Below are 14,274 nucleotides of genomic sequence, written 5' to 3'. Positions count from 1 at the left end.
TTCACCAGGTCCTCTGTCCTGGGAAAGTGGGGCTTTACTTATAAGTTCCTGTCATTATGCTGCCTTTTTTCAGAGATGCCATGCCTAGCAAGGAGGTAGCCTAGTCACAGCCTGCCAGCAGAGGTACTGCTGAGCTACTGCGGGCTCTGCCCCACTGCTGTGTGAACTTCATTGCAGTTTTGTTTATAGGAGTATAGTTAGAACTGCCTCAGTAATGGCAGACTGTCTCTGTAATGGCAGACTGTCTCTGTAATGGTGGACTGCCTCAGTAATGGCGGACTGCCTTGGTAGTGGTGGACTGCCTTGATAATGGCGGATGCCCTTTCCCCCACAGAGCTGGACCGTCCCAGGTCCAGCTGTGCTTGCTGTGAAACTCTCAATCCAGAGCATTTCAGATTGCTGGTCTTTGCAGGGGTGTGATCAGCCAAGCTAGATTACATGGCTCCCTGTTTCAATCCCCTTTTTTTCAGTTGAATGGGCAACTCTGTCTCTCAGGCATTCCAGTTGACAGTTGAAACAGTGCCCGGATTTGTGTGAGTTTTTGTGCAGACACCCACTGCACCAGCTGAAACAGCCACACTGAAGACTTGTAGCACTTTTCCACCTAAGAATCTCCTGGTCTGTGGGAAGTAAAAATTCATTTAGAAATGTGATCACTCATCCTCTTTGTTTTGGCTGGGAACTGCAATCCAGAGCTGTTCCTTTTTGGCCATCTTGGATACCTCCAACAGTAGCTTTCTTACATGATTTTCATATTCACAAAGGTCATGATGTATCTTCAGACACCACCATGGCAATTATCAGATATAAAATGGTTTATGGAAAAAATTCAAAGTTTTACCATTGTAGGGACCATACCCAGCCAGGGTGACCTTGTTAATTCTGATTTATGTCTGAGAGTTGCATGTTTTCTCTGACTGCCATATGTGAAGTGCTTCAGGGCAAAAGTGTCATTTTTTGCTTCTGTATGATCAAAGTAGAATTGGGGGTCAATACATTTGTCACTGGTATTTAGTTAGTTTGGTTTGTTGGGATGAGCAGAGCCAGGGAGACCAGCAGGCTATGCAGATCTAAGCTGTGTAGATCTAAGCTGTGTGTGTTTTCCAGCTTCACCACTAAGAAACTGAGGCAGAAGAGTCAAACCACCTGCTCGATAACATATTACACAATATAGTGAGGCCATGGTGCAGAATTGACATTAAAGTTTTCAGCCCCAGCTGTCCAGCCCTTCTGAATTGAACCATTTTATTCCTCTTTTAATAATAACCAGTGAATTAATTCAAGTGTGGGTGTGTTTTAGAGTTAATTTCACCAAGACAAATGCTATAGGCCTCACAAGCAGTGCCTATAATTCAATTATTCTTAATTAGGTGGTGCTAATCTAAGAAATAATCATTGTGCAAGATCCTTGATGCCTCCCTGGATATCTCAGCATTATTATCAGAGCATCTGCCTGCTTTATTGCTAATTCCAAAACATATGATTTACCTCTCATTTTATTACATTTTGGGGTTTTCCCCCTTGCACCTGGAATGTGCAATTAGTGTCTTGTTAGGTTCTTAATCTGGACACAGAAAGAGCAATGCAAAGTTACAAATATACCTCTGTGGTATCATACTGACTCAACCATTAAGAGATTCCCATTATTTCTGCTACCTGGCTCCATCTGTTTGTGTGATGATGGAAGGAAGCACTTTCTGAAATGCTGACTGCTTTCTTAGTTTTTTCTACATGATGGACTTTCTGTTGTTCAGTACTCATTAAGCACTTAAAAGAAGTATAATACAGTGCTATAACATAATTTATAAGTAGAGAATTGTTTCCATATATGCTACCCAAAGATGCAAAATTGAAACTGTCTCAGGTCTTTATTTGTGTCACACAATAATTGTTTTTAACAGAATGTTGGCTGAGACTTTTTCTTTTATCCTGATACTGCTGTTAATTTAGACCCGCTTTTTACTGGTCTAACATACACAGAACCATCTGCCAAAATATACACATGGCTCCATAATTAGGCAATTACAATTGTGTCTATGTATAAAACTGCATTCAAGCAGCAAGCGTTGGTGGTGGAGGTAGGAGGGGAAAAGAGGGGGATAAACTGCAGATGTTTTAGACTTGGAGGTAAAAAGACTATCAAAACGTTCTGAATAAAAGGTTTTGTTTTTCTTTTCGTTTTGTAAAATAAGTTTGTCTTTCAAAATTATAATACAGTTACATCACAGTAATAGCTCAGGAAGATTGAGAATACTTCAAAGATGTTTCTGCTCACCAAATAAACTCAACAACTTAATTTTTAAATGCAATTGTAAATTAATATAAGTTAAAATACAAATAAAACTTTCCCTTTAAAAGTAATTTTTGAGAACAAATCTTGGCCTTGGAATCTTTGTGTTTCCCCGCCTCTGCTGAAATGTTCATCTAAGCTGATTTGATGGGATCTTATTTAAAAAGCATCACTGGCCTGGGAGTGATGGCTCAGGCCTGTAATCCAAGCACTTTGAGAAGTCTAGGCAGAAGGATCACTTGAGCCAAAGAGCTTGAGACCAGCTGGACAACACAGTCTAAGGAAAATAAAATCGAAAACTAAAAATAAAAAGCATCATATTATCTAATAGGGTGGTAAGCAGAAGGGACCCTCTACTCCAATTGGATTTCAAAATGAGAAGCTAAAGCTCTGCACATCACTATGTCCATTTTTTAAAGCTGTGGTAAAATATACATGCCATAAAATTTGCCATCTTAACCATTTTTAAGTGTACAGTCCAATTGTGTTAAACACATTCACACTGTCATGCTATCAATCTCAAGAACTCTTTTCCTTTTGCCAAACTGAAACTCTATACCCATTAAACAACTCTCATTCCCATCCTCCCAGCTCCTGGAAACCATACCCTTTGAAGAACACCCTGTTTAAGTTCCTTTTAGTGCTGTCTCATCATTGCCGTCAGTTTTCAGCCTCTGGGAAGTCACGTCGCCTGCTCTATCGCCTTGCCCTCTCTAGCTCTTTTAGCTTTGCCACACTCATCTCCATCCTTTTCCTAAACATCGGGCTCCTCCATATTCCTAATCCTAATCCTACTCAACACTCACTATCTCCTCCTCAGCGTTTATATTGGCCAGTGTAGCTATTTCTCTTTTTAAAATTTCCCTTTTTTTAGACTGATTCTCAGTTGGCATTTTATTTTTGAGACAGGGTAACCCAGGCTGGAGTGCAGTGGAACAATCTTGGCTCACTGCATCCTCCACCTCCTGGGTTCAAGCTGTCCTCCCACCTAAGCTTCCAAGTAGCTGGGACTACTAGGCTCACACCACCAAACCCAGCAACCCAAACACCTCACCACAAGCTCTCGCTCATATTTCCCTGCAAGCTCCAAATTCGCCACCCACATTGGTGCTTAGGGAGAACTGGTTAGTGGCTCTTTCTTGACCCTCCAATTCTTCCTCAGACTTTCACTTCCTCAGCTTCCCTCACAATTGGGCATGGTCTGATTCCTATAATTACTTCCTTATTATGTGACATTCTTGATGCCTCTGCTTCCCTGACTGAACACCAGCTGATACAATAGTAGAAGAGGAAAAACAATTTCCCTCTACCATTCTAGGTTTCGCAGCTGAAACTGACAAAAGACAGATTCATAGGAGAAAAGGCATACAAATGTTAATTGATATTAATATGTTCACATGAACACGGAGACCTTTGTATAAAAGAAATGAAGATTTAAAGAAACAAATAGGCCTGAGCACTTATATACCATTTCAGCAAAGAATGCTAAATTCTGGAGCTATGACAGTCAAAGGAAAAGGAGAGGAGGAAGTTTCCTAGGGATGGTAAATTATGAGATGGTAAATATATGAGAAAAATAATGGGAAATAAAGGTTGTTTAGTAAGATTTGTCCTGTGGATTTGTCTGGGTGCATCTCTGGGCTGATAAGAGTTCTAGAGTCCTCTCAAATAATTAAGAGTCCTGGTGATTAAGAGTTGTTCTCCTGAAAGCTGTGACTCACATACCTGTAATACCAGCACTTTGGGAGGCCAAGGCAGAAGAATCATTTGAGACTGAAAGTTCAATACCTGCCTGGGCAACATAGCAAGACCCTGTCACTACAAAAAAACATTAGCCAGGTGTTGTGGTGGTGCACACTTGCAGTCCCAGCTACTCAAGACAGAGCAAGACCCCATCTCTTAAAAAAAAAAGAGTTGCTATCTTCTTCCTGGTACAAAAGAGGCAAACATCTTTTTACGTGAAAATTTATGTTCTGCTTTTAGTTAGATGGAGTAGGGCAGGGAGTTTCTTTCTGCTAAACTATTTCTTAATTGCCTTCAGTTCAAAATAATTCTCATGCCAAAGTGGCATATTCTGGTCCCCTTCATAATATGTATGTGTATAGAAAAATGGCTGAAGAGATGCCCGCCAAATGTAAACCCTGGTTATCTCTACATTTATGTGAATTTTTTTCCTTTTACTTGTTTGTATTTCCTATTTTTTAAAAGAATAACTATGGGTTAAATAAGATGAAATGATTAAAGACAAAGAAAAATCTATTTGCATGACAACAATTCAGTAACTACCCATTCCTAAAGAAGAACGCTGGTAGGAATGACTGGGACACAGACTGCCTGGCATTAATATGAGAACCTTCTCTTCAATGTAGGCAGCCTGAAGTACTCAATTTATTCCTTGAGATGACTAAGGAATCTCTGAAATACTATGGATGTTTTGTTGAAAAAGGAAAGAGACAGAATTATTGTTAACTTTTCAGACTTTTGATTCACTTTCACATTTCTTTATTGAGTCTTTTCCCACCCTGGCAAGGCAGATACATAAATCTTAGTTTTACAAAGACAGGGACTGACACATAGGACAAATAAGAGTCAACTAAAAAATTTGTAACACAAACGTTTTACATTTAATGTTTTTCTAAAACCATTCCAAATAAAGATTAAGATATTTGTGAACATATACAAATTCTGTATGTGTTTGGTCGGTCTTGGCAAGGAAGTGGTTGTCAAGGATTTTTTTTGTTTGCTTTCACAAGGCACACGGATTTATCTGTGGGTAAAGTGGGCAAGTGTTTAGAATAATTTATATGTTATAAAGTATTTAAAATTAATAAATATTTTTATAAATTAACTTCATAGATATTATTTTGGCACAAAAAGTTGGCAAATGATCAATAGACTTGACAATTCTTTAAAAATTAACATTTTTGCAAATGAATCTGTTGCATGCAGCATGTAATTACACAGCAGTGGATAATGTGCTAAGTAAGCTATCAAAAGGAAAAGTGTGCTCTAAATTGGCCTCCTGGAGCATGAAGGTAGTGAGAAGCACATTACAGCACTCTAATAAATTACCCATGTCACCAGCTTGGGCAACACAGTGTGACTTCATCTCTACAAAAATAAAAAATTTAATTAGCTGGTCATGATGGCATACACCGGCAGTCCCAGCTACTCAGGAGGCTGAGGTGGGATCACTTGAGCTATGTCTAGGCTGAGCCAAGATCATGCCACTGTATTCCAGTCTGAGTGACAGAGGGTGAAACCCTGTCAAAAAAAAAAAAAGACCTATGTCAAATGGGCAAATATTAATATATAAAAGCCAAGAGAAATCCCCTTTAAAACTAAAAATTAAATAATTCTTTCAGTAATTAACTATATCTCCCCCCCAAAAAGACAATATAGCAACAGGGGAAAATAGAAAAACTAAAGGATGCATGTTCGATATTCTAAGGTTAAGAATAAGACCACTAGGTCGGGCACAGTGGCTCATGCCTGTAATCCCAACACTTTGGGAGGCCAAGACGGGTAGATCATCTGAAGTCAGGAGTTCAAGACCAGCCTGACCAACATGGTAAAACCCTGTCTCTACTAAAAATACAAAAACTATCCAGGTGTAATGGCATGCACCTGTAGTCCCAGCTACTCGGGAAGCTGAGGCAGGGAGAATTGCTTGAACCTGGGAGGCAGAGGTTGCAGTGAGCTGAGAAGAGTCTGTCTCAAAAAAAAAAAATAAGACCACTAAAGTCTGGTCTTGCCACTTATTGCTTTGTCTTATGAAAAAAAAATGTTTCTGTCACTCAGTTTTCTCATCTACAAAGTGAGGATAATACTCTCTAAATCCTAGTACTGCCATAAATATTTGATGAGATAATAAATATAAAGCAAAAAGCATCATATTTAATGCTCAGAAAGTATGAACCATCAGAAAAAGCTCCTTTAGTAACCTGATATGTGTGGGGTAGCATAAGGGACTTTATGGAAGATAGAGCTTAAAACAGCCAGAGATTAGCTAAATGAGTCTTTTGCACATTTTTAAGCTAATGGGCTAATTAGCATCACTAGAAATTAGTAAAGTGAGAAGCACAGATAGAAAATAGAATTAAAACTACTTATGTTAAAAACAGCAACAAATTGTTGAATTAAACATAGTAAGTTGAACTCACATATTTACCTTTGCTTATTCACTAACCTCCACTAAATGAAAATGTGATGGTTAATATTACACGTCAACTTGGCTGGACTAAGGAATGCCTAGATAGCTGGTAAAACACTGTTTATGTGTGTGCCTGTGAGGGTGTTTAAAGAGGTTAGTATTTGAATCAGTAAAATGAGTAAGGAAAATTTCCTTCAGTAATGTGGGTGGCCATGATCCAATCCATTAAGAGCCCAAATTTAAAAAAAAAAAAAAATGTAGAGGAAAGGCAAATTCTATCTTTCTTTTCTTGAGCTGGGATATCCATCTTCTCCTGCTTTTAAACAATGGAGCCCCCAATTCTGAGGTCTTCAGACTTGGACTGAATTGCACACTGGCTTTCCAGGTTCTCCAGCTTGCAGAGGGCAGATGGTGGCACTTCTCAGCCTCCATTATTGTGTGAGCTAATTCCCATAATAAATTTCCTCATGTAAACCTAGTGGTTCTGTTTCTTTGGAAAACTCTAATATGGATAGTAAAAGAGATAAGGCATAAACCCACATGAACAAAGACAACTGGGAAACAGATAAAAGCAGCAATAAAAATTTGAAAACTGGAAAGCAAATGAAGAAGTTATTATCCTCTTCTCTGCCTAAATGTAAGCAGCAATGGGGAAATCCCATAAATAAGCTATTTGAATTTTTAAAATCCTGGGGAAATATCAGGAATTGAAACACAAGGTGCCACTGAAGGAAAGGGAACTTAGAGGCTTAATGCATCAGAATTAGCTGAAAGTTCATATAAGATGCTGCTAGACCACAGCCAACCATTCAACTCCTCCTCCCCCTTCACCCCCCAACTCCCACACCTGCCCTCCACCCTTTGCCACCACACACCATCATTCCTCCACTATGGCAGAAGCCTGGAGTCTGACCAAAAAGACTGAATTTTGGTACACTGGGCTTCACAGAGAATGAGGAGTGTTCTACAAAAAAAAGGTGCAGGGTGGTTTAAGTGAAAGGCAATAGTCAGTTTCTCCTACTTAGATTCCACAATATGGCAGTCAGTTTCAAACCACATAAACAAGAGTTTCTTTCTTAGGAATCTAATCAGTTCCCACAAAAAAGATTTATACACACTGAGAGAGTCAGGGGCTCCCAACATAACAGCACAAATAGATTACTGTATTATACACTCTATCTGGTGATAAATCCCACCCATGCATAAAACTTCCCATCAGCTTTTAGGTAGCTCAATATTAAAATGAGAAGATAGCCAATCATCATCAATCATTAGAAATATTCAACCTAACATGAAAGACAGAGGTCAAAACAAAGAATAAAAGGAAACTGTGACTGAGCTAATACAAAATCATTAATATCCATGGAGAGATAAAAGTGCATCTTTGAAACAAGAACAAGATGCTACTAAAAAGGACATTCAGAAAACAACAAAAAAAAAGAACTATTCTTGGAAATTTAAAATATGAAAATAAATTAAAAACTCAATAGAAGCCAGGTGCAGTGACTCATGTCTGTAATCCCAGCACTCTGGGAGGCCGACGCAGGCAGATCACCTGAGGTCAGGAGTTCAAGACCACCTTGGCCAACATGGCAGAATTCCATCTCTACTAAAAATACAAAAATTAGCTGGGCATGGTGGCACATGCTTATAGTCCCAGCTACTTGGGAGGCTGTCAGGAGAACTGCTTCAACACAGGAGGCAGAGGTTGCAGTGAGCTGAGATCGCACCATTGCACTCCAGCCTGGGCAATAAGAAACACTCCATCTAAAAAAAAAAAAAAAAAAAAAAAAAAAAAATGGTGAGAAGAAAGGAAAGTATTCAAGACAATTTCCCAGAAATAAAAGATCAAACGTCAAATGTCCAAATCAAAAGAGTTTATTAAGTACACAGCACAATGAAAGAGAAAAGGCTCATACCCAGGTTTATCATCAGGAAATTTCAGAACTCCAGGGAGAATTACCCAACAGAATGAAGGCCTCCAGGAAAAAAAGACCCTAATGGTTTCCAGAAAGGCAGGCCATATACAAGAGTTCAAGAATCAGAGTTCCATCATACATCTCAATAACAATATTACCATTTAGAAAAGAACGTATGTCTTCCAAATTTAAATTCTAATTTGCTGTACAAATTAGAATTCTATACCCAACCAAATTATCCAACAGGGGAACTCTAGAACAAACATATCTTTTAGATGTGTAAGAGATGTGACACTGATTGTCGCCCTTCAGTATCTTTCTTCTTCTTTCTGTCCTCCTCCTTCTTCTTTCTCTTCTTCTTCTCCTTCTCCTTTGCTTTCTGTAGTAAATATGACAAATTCTATGTGGACCCATGAATATCCAGAATATGCAAAAATTTTCCAACCTCCATTGCAGCTAGTTGTGTCCATGTGACTAAGCTCTGGGCCAAAAGTATGTAAGTAGGAGTAATTGACAAAATAATTGATGGTACTCCCCAAAAGTTTTATTAAAGCTAAGAGCAAACCCTTTCCCTTCCATTTTTTCCTCCATAGCTAAAAAGGAGATGGTAGATGGAACTGGAATGGCATTCTTATACCACTGATGGAAGCCATTTAAGAATGATAAAGGAGCAGGCTAGAAGGAGTCCCTGATAATAATAGAACTTCCAAACCCACTCTGACTACCTAAATTTGTGTGAAAAAATAAGCCTCTATCTTTTTTCTAATTTAAAAGAAAATTATCAAATTTATCATATTTTTTAAGTTTAAAGATGTGATCCCAGCTACTCAAGAGGCTGAGGTGGGAGGATTGCTTGAGCCAGGGAGGCAGAGGTTGCAGTGAGCCAAGATCACACCACTGCACTGCACTCCAGGCTGGGTGACAGAGTGAGATACCATCTCAAAAAAAAATAATAATAATTTCTCCTCATCTGTGGCATAAAGCCATATTGCTTATAATGTGAAGAGCTGTTGACATCTTTCCTACCCATAAACATGACCATATGACCATCACTTGTTCCTATTTTCATGCACCCAAGTGCACAAAAAGGCAGTAAGTATATTTTTTAGAATACACCATTAAAAGCAGATTTTAAATCTACCTGGTCTTTTAATATAAGAAAATTAATATATTATTTTTCCTGTCCCTACATATCTCATTTTTTTAATTGCACTTTAAGTTCTGGGGAACATGTGCAGATCTTGCAGGATTGTTGCATACATACACACATGCCATGGTGTTTTGCTGTCTCCATCCCCCTGTCACCTGTATCAGGCATTTCTCTCAATGTTATCCCTCCCCAATCTCCCCACCCTCTGCTGTCCCTCCCCTACTCCTCATCCCCAAACAGACTCCAGCATATGACGTTCCCCTCCCTGTGCCCATGTGTTCTCATTGTTCAACACCCACCTATGAGTGAGGACATGGGGTGTTTGGTTTTCTGTTCTTGTGTCAGTTTGCTGAGAATGATGGTTTCCAGATTCATCCAAGTCCCTGCAAAGGACATGAACTCATCCTTTTTTATGGCTGCATAGTATTCCATGGTGTATATGTGCCACATTTTCTTTATCTAGTCTATCACTGATGGGCCTTTGGGTTAGTTCCAAGTCTTTGCTATGACGGGCCTTTGGGTTGGTTCCAAGTCTTTGCTATTGTGAATAGTGCTGCAATAAGCATACATGTGCATGTGTCTTTACAGTAGAATGATTTATAATCATTTGGGTATATATCCAGTAATGGGATGCTGGGTCAAATGGTATCTCTGGTTCAAGATCCTTAAGGAATCGCCACACTGCCTTCCACAATGGTTGAACACATGGACACAGGGAGGGGAACATCATACTTCGGGGCCTGTCGGGGGTGGGGGCCTAGGGAAGGGACAGCATTCGGAGAAATGCCTAATGTAGATGACGAGTTGATGGGTGCGGCAAACCACCATGGCACATGTATACCTACGTAACAAACCTGCACATTCTGTACATGTATCCCAGAACTTAAAAGTATAATAAAAAATAAAATTTTTCCTCACCTTTCTTGCCTGTCCCTTGCTTTTACTTTAGATTTCAGTACAGATGTGATTTCCTCTGGGAAGCATTATTTATGCCTCAAGAGCAGCTTGACTTCTCTGGGTTGTAAGGGACTGTCCATCTTATGAAACGTTTAGCAGCATTCCTGGCCTCTACCAACTAGATACCATTAGTACTCACCCTCTTCCTTGCTCCACTTGTATAGTTGTGTTTGTGACAATCATTTCTCCATATTGTCTTATGTCCCCTGGGGGCCAAAACTGCCTCTGAGTGAGAACCACTGACCTAGAATAATGTACTATCATTTACCTGACCATTTCCCTACCTCTGGACATTTAGGTTGTTCCCATTTTTATTACAGATTTGAGATTAATGTATGTGCATGAATCATCAATGATTCCAAAAAGTGAATTAAATCTTACATTAAGATTTAAATATAAATCATACCACCTTACATTTCCATCTGTAGTTCCTGCATAGATTTGCCATAACTTTTCAGTATTGAGCTTCCTCATATTAAACAATAAAAGCTCCATTCATTACAATTTTTAAAAAACTAAACTCTTCTGGTTTATTTTGCTACCAATGAGGATGGGCATCTTTTGAAGCATTTTACTTAATGCCTTTATTTTTTTAAATGGTCAGAGTTCAAACTCTTCCAAACTCATAAAAAAAATCCTAACACTTCTCAATTAAAATTCAAACTTTAGTGTCTACTATGTACATTACTGTGACCAGGGTACTAGGTGATAGATACTACAGTAAGAACAGAAATGATGTCTGCTTTCAGAGAGGCACAGTCCAGTATGATAGCCACCAGCTAAAAGTGGCCACTGAACACTTGAACTGTGGCAAGTTCAAATTGAGAAGTGTACTGCATGTGAAAAATATGTGACTGACATGGGGAAAAATACGAAATACCTAACTTTATACTGGCATGTCCAGATAATATTTTGGATATACTGGGTTAAATGAAACATGTTAGTGAAATTAATTTTGAATACACTTTTTTTACATATTAAAAATTTCTTTTAACCAGTTGTGGTTCTCATGAAATAATTTAAATGTTAAAGAACAGTGGTCAAAGCACAGGCACATTTTGTGGTCAATTTTTGTTAATTCTATAGCTATCTATCTATCTATCTATCTATCTATCTATCTATCTATCTATCTATCAGGAGACAGGATCTCACTCTGTTGCCCAGGCTGGAGCGCAGTGGCATGATCACAGCTTACTGCAGCCTCAAACTTCTTGGCTTAAGCAATCCTCCAGCCCCAGCCTCCGGAGTAGCTGGGATTATAGGTGTAAACCACCACACCCAGCACATTTAAAACAATCTTTTATAGAGATGGGGGGTCTCCCCTTGATGCCCAGGCTAGTCTCAAACTCCTAGCCTCAAGCAATTTTCCTGCCTCGCCCTCCTAAAGTGCTTGGGATTATAGGCATGAGCCACCACATCCAGGCCACAAATAATTTTTAAACTTAACTGTTCAAAATATTAAAACTATATATATGGAAAAGAACCTTGAAGTAACATTTATCTGACACACCAGTTTCACAAAATCAGGTATTGCTACCTGCTAGGTTGGTGCAAAAGTAACTGCGGTTTGGCCCGGCGTGGTGACTCACGCCTGTAATTCCAGCACTTTGGGAGGCCGAGGCGGGTAGATCACGAGGTCAAGAGATCGAGACCATCCTGGTCAACATGGTGAAACCCCGTCTCAACTAAAAATACAAAAAAAAAAAGTAACTGCGGTTTTTGCCATTAAATGTTAAAATGGCAAAAAACACAATAACTTTCACACCAACCTAATATATCAGTATGTATCAAACTGTAGAAAATTTATTTTAATTTAAAAAACATTTATTTTGATGCTTATACTAGAGTTTTATTCCTAAAATAACGTTCCTTAAATTAAATCACATTTAAGCAAAAACTGAGAAAGCGGTTTGTTTCTACTTCCCCTATCAAGTTAAAACTAATTTACTTACAATTTTGTACTCCAGAAATCTGTGTACTAATCTCTATTTAAGGACACTACTACATAATAATCACAGCTATGAAGATGAATGAGGTGGATCTAATGTATTAAGGTGTCATAGATGATGTAAAAAAAAAAGGCAAGTTGTAGAACAGTGCATAAAGCAGAAACCATTTTACAGCCACATTTGTGCATTCCTGTATGTACACATATGCATAGCACAAGACTGGGAAGAAAGATACCAAATGTTTTTTGGTTGTAGGTGGAGAGGAAGCTCTTTCATATTAAACATGATATACTTTTAACTCTTCTGTATTTTTTGCTTCAATTAGGAGAATTTATAATTTATAAAAAATTTTTAATTAAAAACCTGACAAAGATTGCCAATAAATACATCTTTCATCTCAAGGAACTTGTAAACTCTCCCCCCAGAATCCATAACCCCCTCCACAATCTTTTAAAGCCCCCCTTTTTTTTTTTGAAACAAGAGTTTCACTCGTTACCCAGGCTGGAGTGCAATGGCGCGGTCTCTGCTCACTGCAACCTCCGCCTCCTGGGTTCAGGCAATTCTCCCATCTCAGCCTCCTGAATAGCTGGGATTACAGGCATGCACCACCATGCCCAGATAATTTTTTGTATTTTTAGTAGAGATGGGGTTTTATCATGTTGACCAGGATGGTCTCGATCTCTTGACCTCGTGATCCACCCGCCTCGGCCTCCCAAAGTGCTGGGATTACAGGCGTGAGCCACCGCGCCCGGCCTAAAGCCCTTTTTATAATTGTTACAAAAAATTGTATAGGCCCGGCGCTGTGGCTCAGACCTGTAATCCCAGCACTTTGGGAAGCCGAGGCAGGTGGATCACGAGGTCAAGAGATCGAGACCATCCTGTTCAACATGGTGAAACCCCATCTCTACTAAAAATACAAAAAATTAGCTGGGCATGGTGGTGCATGCCTGTAATCCCAGCTACTCAGGAGGCTGAGGCGGGAGAATTTTCTGAACCCAGGAGGTGAAGGTCACAGTGAGCCAAGATCACGTCATTGCACTCCAGCCTAGGCAACAAGAGCAAAACTCCATCTGAGAAAAAAAAAAATTGTATAAAAATTAAAATATACAAAACTGAAAACACTGTTATTGTAACATTACAGAAACTTATTTTTAAGTTTCAGTCCACAATTCTCATCTAAATTAGCTTTTTTTTTTAAAGACAGGGTCTGGCTTTGTAGTCCAAGCTGGAGTGCCGTGGCATGATCTCAGCTCTCTGCAACCTCCACCTCTTGGGTTCAAGCGATTCTCCTCCCTCAACCTCCCAAGGAGCTGGGAATACAAGTGTGTACCACCACACCAGGCTAATTTTTATATTTTTGCACAGTGGGGATGCCCAGGCTGGTTTTGAACTCCAAGGCTCAAACGATCTTCCCACCTCAAACCTCTCAAAGTCCTGTGATTACAGGTATGAACCACCTTGCCTGGCCTTACACAGACTTTTAAAAGCAAAACTAGTTCCTGCCACAGAAAAGGGTGCTCTTCTCTAGATCTGAAATTTGATCTGCCTGAAAATTATAGGAAACACGTGGGTCAGTAAAACAACATATGGTCTGTTGCCCACCTAACAGCTATCTTCCAAACTCCCTACACACACCTGCCCCACCAACTTCATTCAGAACCTGGAAGTTGTTCCTCTTTTTCTGAGCAGCCATTCATCAAGGGGAGGTCATTTTTAATTTCAAGGGCAAATCTTCACGGTCTGAGCCAACTGTAGGAGCTTTATTCCCTTTGAAAAGTGGTTGTTTTAAAGATAATACACATTGCTATGGCCATGAGGGCAAGTGAATGGGGCCAGGTGAAATCTTCCTGTTATAA

Source organism: Callithrix jacchus, chromosome 9 (assembly GCF_049354715.1).
Source record: "Callithrix jacchus isolate 240 chromosome 9, calJac240_pri, whole genome shotgun sequence".
Classification (NCBI taxonomy): domain Eukaryota; kingdom Metazoa; phylum Chordata; class Mammalia; order Primates; family Cebidae; genus Callithrix; species Callithrix jacchus.
The sequence above is the reverse complement of the archived record's forward strand: the minus strand, read 5'-3'. Positions refer to the sequence as shown.